Raw genomic sequence first — 7349 nt, forward strand, 5'->3', positions numbered from 1 at the left:
TGATGAAAAGGAAAGAAGGGATTTAAAAGGTGAATTTTTTTTATCCCTCATTTTTTCATTATAAATTTACAACCAAAGATACACCGTAAGTAAAAAAAATTCATGTGAACAAGCTACTCTCTCCGGCCACGAAAAGATGACTCAAGGGCGTGTGGCATGAGTTTTAAGAAGAAAAAAAATGTGTTGTTTATTTATTGAGTGAAAAAAAGGTCCACAGTTAAGAAAAGTTTTTTTAAAAAAATAACTAAGCTAATTAAGTCATTAATAGAGCACAACACAAAAACTGTTGATTTTGGGTAAAATAATTAGGAATAAATTTAATTATAGAAATTGTAAACAAAACTCATCATTAGCTTTGATTAGATCCATTCATTACATTCAAAAATTGTTTAAATACACTACACAACTATTAATGTTGTTCAATTACAACTTCATAGCAACTGAATTTCTGCAGAGAACTACAACATCAACAAAATGTCTTCAAAAAAAATTCTTAGTCTAGATGAGCAAAATACAACGACACATTGACTTCTTGCAACCAGCAACAAGGGAGCAATTATGAAGGAGCACAAAAGGAGGTAGCTTTCACTTTTGGTATTTCAACTCAAATTCTGGAGCAAGACAAAAACAATTTATAAGTTTTGGTAAACCTGTGATTTTGACATCAAATAAGAAAGGTTCGATACATAAGGATAAGAAAAAACTAGATGTGGAGCAGGTTAAATCATTATCAAAACTTAAAAAATATACAATAAGAAAAATGGCTGCAAAACTAGAAATTCGCAAAAGTTTACTAAGCGTCTAGATTAAAAAAAAAAAGGAGATCAGACCATATACTAGTGCTATCAAACCTCTGTTGTAAGATGCACTTAAACTAGCAAAGTTGAAGTTCGGTTTAAGTCAGGTTGTGTATGATGTGTCAATCTTAAAATTCAAGTATCAAAGGATGCGTAACATCGTACAATTGATGAGAAATGGTTCTATATGACAAAGACATCAGACAGATACTACCTACTTCCCGATGAAACAGGCCGATACAAAGCATGTAAGTCCAAGAGATTTATTACAAAAGTGATGTTTATGTGTGCTGTTAATAGGCCACACATTTAAGCACAAGGAGATGTTCTATTTGATGGAAAGATTGGCATCTTTCCATTCACTACTGTAGAGCCAACAAAAGGAAACACCAAAAATAGAGAAAAAGGTGTCTTATAAGTGAATCCAATACAATCAATCACTAAAGAAGTCATCAAAGATTGCATTATCAATCAGGTTTTATAATCTGCTGCCCATTTTAATTTATGCCTTATGAACTATCAGACAATTTTTAGTTCATCATTTAGTTTTGAGGACAATTTTACAGGTCATACCAGCAATCAAAGCCAAGTGGCCAAGTTCAAACCAGAGAAAGCACATTATCATTTAACAGGACAATGCAAAACCACATTTCAACAAAGAGGATACAAATTTCATAATTGTTGCAAACTCATATGGGTTCAAGATTGAACTAATTTCCCAACCAGTCAATTCATCTGATTTATATGTGAATGACTTAATTTTTTAGGGCTATACAATCACTATAGGATAATAAGATCGCAAAGCATGTTGAAGATCTACTAAAGAATTTCATGGAATCATTTGAAGAACTTTCACTAGTTACACTAAATAATGGATTTTTTACTTTGCAAGGGTGTTTACTCAGATTATGCCTGTCAAAGGAAGCAGTGATTACAAAATTCCACACCTCAATAAGTCAAGACTAATCAGATTGGAGACATTGCCAGAATGCATTGAAGTTGAGGAAGTGCTTGTGAAGGGTTGCTTGGATTATGTGATGAAGTTTGAAGTGGATGCAGGATCAAGATATGACATTGGTGTTCTTATGAATAAGTTTCGTTATTAGGAACATATGAAAGGGCATGTGGCTACTTCTTTCTGTTGTGTTTACACTAGAAATAACTTACCGTTTTTAAGTTATTGTCATGTAAATATTGTATGAAGTCTCAGCCTTTATTTCAAAAATATTTGCATCATCGACTGTGTATCAAACCTCCAAATACTATAGATTTTTATTCCTACTGGTGGCTTTATTAATCATAGGGATATAAGCACAAAAATCAAGCAACACAACACATGTATCATTCTGTGCTAATTAGGACATATTTCCATTCGAGGTAAAGCCTCTAGAAACTAAAAATTTAATTTCTAGTGGTGGCTTACTAAAATCCCTCAACAATAATTTCATCATAAGGATCTAATTACAAAAGTCAAGCAACAAAGCACAGCAGGATCCAAGCACAAAACTCAAGCAACAAAGTACATAGGGATCTAATCACAAAAGTCAAGCAACAGAGCACAGCAGGATCCAACCACGAAACTCATGCAACAGAGCACAAAAGCCTCTAAGAACTAGAGATTTAATGCCTAGTGGTGTCTTTGCTAAGATCCCTAAAAAAAATTCATCATAAGTATCGAATCACAAAACTCAAGCAATAGATCATAGGATGATCCAAGCACAAAAGTTAAACAATTGAGTAGAGCAGGATCCAAGCATGAAAGTTAATCAACAAAGCACAAAAACCTCTAAGTGTAACAACCCGGCTCCAGACTTGATGGTTGTCCCCACAGATCAACACAAATATTTTCTAACGTGTTTTGTCCTCACCTGCACACTCCTCAAGAAACTTCCCAGGGGTCACCTATCCTGAAATTGCTCCAAGCCAAACACGCTTAACCTTGGAGTTTATTCAATGTGGTCACCAGAAAAGAAGATGCATCTTGTTAGTATGAGTGCCCACCAGCTTCCGCTTAGTTCATCCTCAAACCACACCATATTGCGAGAGGTCCAGCTCTAATACCTCCTGTTATGACCCGGATCCAGACTTGACGATTGTCCCCATAGCCTAACACGAGTCTTGTCTAGCGTGTTTTGTCCTCACTCGCACGCTCCCCAAGAATCTTCCCAGAAACGAAGATGCATCTTGTTAGTATGAGTAACACCAATCAAATCATTTAAGCTCTCCTCGAATATGCAATCACATACTTGCATATTCTCGGAATCCATCCTTTTCTGGTTTGTTTCGATTCCTTCATGTACCCCTCCGCTTCTAAGCACTTATATGAGCCGCTCTTTGTCCGTGCCTTGTGCACCGACGATCACTCCTTATTTCTGCCTCGCGTGTCACACCAAGAACTAGGGATCTAAAGCCTAGTGGTAGCTTCGCTAAGATCCCTCAAGAAAACTTTCAGCATATGGATCTAAGCACAAAAGTCACACATATCCACACAGGGATAATTTTGTCATAGAGAAGATGAGGCACAAATATGAAAAATAGATAGTCAACACCTGATTAGGGGAGCGTAAGCACGCTAAGGAAGTAGATCTCAAACATTTTTATGATGGTTGGGAACATCCCATAGGACCAAGCCCGACGCCCCACTTTCACTGGTGTTTCTGCTTCGCCGACAATGAGATCTGCCATGTTCGAGTCGAGCTCAGATTCGGCCACAAACTCCAACACATAAGTCAAAGCATCAACAGAGGTGCCTCCGGAGGTGAGTTCTATTGTATCTGAGTTCAGCATAAGTGTTTGAGGTATAAACTCACTCAAAGAAGATGAACTTTCGGTTGGCAAGAAATCTGACAATGTATCAAATGAAAAGGGGTACACAGGGGGCGTCGAAGGGATATCATCCCATTGAGACATTGAATCTCAAATCGCGAGAGAAAGGAGGTGCAGTGGCTAGGGTTTCTAATGATGGAATGAAGAACACGAGAGATTTTTGGAGTCATTTTTATTTTTATTTATTTTTGATATAGTGAGAGTGAGGATTTTAGAGGGTGGTAGATGGTCATTATAATTAGCGTAATTATTGTAGAATCAATAGGTTAGGTGATTAATGAATTTGTTTAACATTAAAGGTGGTGGGTCCTTTAATAGCAATATGTATAAATAGGTGAAAATTATAAGGGTAATAATTAATAAAAAAAACTTACTAAAAATAGGTTATGACATTTTTTTGTAGACGAATCAAAATGACAAATTAGGTAATCTTTTCGTGGATGAAGGGAGTATTAAGCAAACAACAGTTAAAGAATGTGGTTACAACACAAAAAAATTAAATTATTGTCACAAACAATTTTAAACAAATACTCCACTTGTCTTAACTTTTAGTATCCATATTTCCATTTTGGATGTTTCACATTTGTATCCATTCATATTTTTAGTAAAAGAAGGTGAAATCCTTATTTCACTTTAATTATTTTAATACTCACATAAAAGGTGAGACTCTTATTCTACTCACAATACATCGAACCACTTTTTTAAAAATTGCGCCACTCTCAATTGGATCTAAAAGTTGGGACGAAAGGAGTATTTTAAATCAACTTAAATTTAATGTAACAACACACAAAAACATATTGACGAGGATGTTATTTGGGCTCCTTTTAATGCGATGGAAACTAAACACAAATACCTGGAACCCATGATCCAAGGGCCCCTAGAGTAATACTCCCTCCGTCCCGGCCAAGACGCTACATTTGCTTTTCGGCATGGGATTTAAGGAGTTGTAGATTAATGTTTTAATTGTGTAGTGATAAAGTAGGAGAGAGAAAATAATAAAGTGATAAAGTAAGAAAGAGAAGGTAATAAAGTTATAAAGTAGGAGAGAGAAGGTAATAAAGAAATACTTAATTAGTGTTAATTAAATGTTTAAAATTCCTTATTTTTGCCAAATATAGAAATGTAGCATCTTCGTTGGGACGGCCCGAAAAAGAATATGTAGCATCTTGGGCGGGACGGAGGGAGTATTTATAAACTAACCTGCAGGAGACGGAGAAGAGAGGCGCCAGATCTAACTGGAGAAAATATCCCCCCATAGCTGGTCCACATAGGGAAAAATACATGAATCAATATCGTGGATATCCAAACAACTGCATATCAGAGCCGATGAATCTGAGGAATACCTTACAGAGCTGGCACGGTGAGGAAGATTTCGTAGCCTGGAAAGAATAGATCTTCTCGAACAGGACACCTGGAGACGACATATATGAAGAAGAAGACAAAAAGACCTTTATAGCTGAAAAAGGGCACACCTAGAAATGGTACTGTAACCATTTTGAAGGTAGTCCTATAGGCTTTCTACGAATTTGGAGATGGAGGAATATTTATTTGGCGGCCCACGTGGAATAAGATAAAGGCGAAGAGACGAGAATGTCCATTGCCCATAGGAGGAATAGAGTTGAGAAGATAGATTTACCCTCCATGTACCTAGATCTAAATTTACCAAAATGCCACTGATTGTAATAGTCTATAAATAGAGATAGAATCTTATTTGTAAGGGACAGACGTTTAATGTTAGAAATCAAATAGCTCTCATTTTAATACAAGTTCTAGAAATCTCTAAACCTCTTAGTTTGCGCATCTTGAATACTCTATCATCATATATATAAAATCTCCCCTCCCCATCATGAAAAACACCCAAGTTCTTTTTATCTGATATCGTAAACACATGATCTCAAAGTTCATCGTCAGACACATCGAGGATCCGTTCCAAAATATTACGTTCGGTTCCGGTCAGTAGCTGCTAAAGAATGACCGGTGTTCCATCTACAAGTTAGACATTTCTTTCTTCATATAAATATCTATGTTGGTCAGAACCACCTTCACCAACTGGCATTGTATGTGGGAAAATATGATGTCTAAGGCGTTGATGCATTTTTGTTCTTAAATTTCTAAGTTGTCACTTTTCGTCTATGTGGTATACTTTTGTTGGATCATGTTCTTGTTGTTATCATGTCTATGGAATTATTTTATTTTTGGTTGGTCTCCCTATCATGATATGCTTGTTATGTTTTTCCTATGATCATTGTTTGCTCGAACAGAATGGTTCTCCCTTATCATGGCTCACAAATAATATATTCCAATCAATTCTGCTTAGTATTCGAAGAAGAGGACTCCTAATCTAGGCTTATTATGGAAATTTTGGATTGAGGATTATTTTCTGAGATATGCTTAATCATCATCTCCGTACTGATTGAGTATGGGGTCATAAGTCAGAAATCTACAGATCTATTATAGGTTGTCGCCTGATACAGATCCTTTATCTACAGAAGAAATGGACAACGACCAAAACATGAATCTATTGTCAGAGTCTAATAAGGAGGCTAAGAGATTGACGAGCCCAACTTTTGTGCTCTTCTGTGTGTCGTGTCTAGGTCTAGATATAGTTATTTTTAATGTTTTTATGTTTGGGATGACAATTGTCAAGGCAGAGGCTCGTGAAGAGGCCAAATTGGGCACAATGGAATGAATTCTCTGGGATCTGGGAATGAGTCCTGATGATCAAGTCAAACCGAAGCTCACGGATTGAATGAACTTCAAACTACGAGATTTACTTTTGCCATCTGTTGCGCGCGATGTTGATCAAGAGGATAATATCGCTCAGAGAAGGAGTTCTATTGCTGCCAGGGCAAGATGAAGCTTATTTTTGGGAAAGCGTATTGAAGCAAAGGCTATTGCCGTCAACTAAGATGTCGGCCTGACTACCGCTCATATTCAAGCTTTCATCACGAGGGGTATCAAGGGCAAGACTGGGGCAAGATGCATGAACGGAAGGCGAATATGAAATTAGTGGGGATTGATCGACATCAGGGGGCATGATGCTGACATGGAGATCCGGTGCGAGATTGAAGGGCATAAGGGAAATATTTCTTTTCCCCTTAGTACTGCACGCACATATTCAAACCCTTCATGATATGCATAGATCTCGGGCAAGCTGATCAAGAGAGAGTCCTGTAGCGCGAAGACTTAGTCCAAGGCATGAACCTGGACACTCCAGAAAGAGGAGAACTCTCAAGCTCAACTGCGTGTTGGCCTGCGACCCACGCCCTAAAATGCCCTATAAATTGCTTGTTTTATTTCATTTTCAAGTGTGCATGAATTCTAAAAGGGTCGGGGTGTGTACCAAAAATTAATAATCCATTTTATTTTTTGCATTTGTTGTTCTAAGTCCCATTTAGGGAAGGAGGATCTTTTTATGTTCCAATTTGGCAGTGAATCATTCAGCCCATTTTTCGCTTAATAGTAAGTTTAGTTTCTTTTAGGGAAAATTGCACCTAAATACACAAACTTTGCCAAAAATCCATATTTGACGCGAAGTTAGGATTTTACATTTTAATACACCAACTTTCGTTGTTGTCCAAATTTGACACGACTTAATTTTTAAAAATTCAAAAAACAACTCATGTTTGTAAATAATTATACAAAGACCCACTTATGTTATAATTTGGGACATTTAAACCAAAACAAGATATTTCCTTATGATGTTTTCTTTTAAACCATTTTAGG

Source organism: Salvia miltiorrhiza, chromosome 1, assembly GCF_028751815.1.
Source record: "Salvia miltiorrhiza cultivar Shanhuang (shh) chromosome 1, IMPLAD_Smil_shh, whole genome shotgun sequence".
NCBI classification, from domain to species: domain Eukaryota; kingdom Viridiplantae; phylum Streptophyta; class Magnoliopsida; order Lamiales; family Lamiaceae; genus Salvia; species Salvia miltiorrhiza.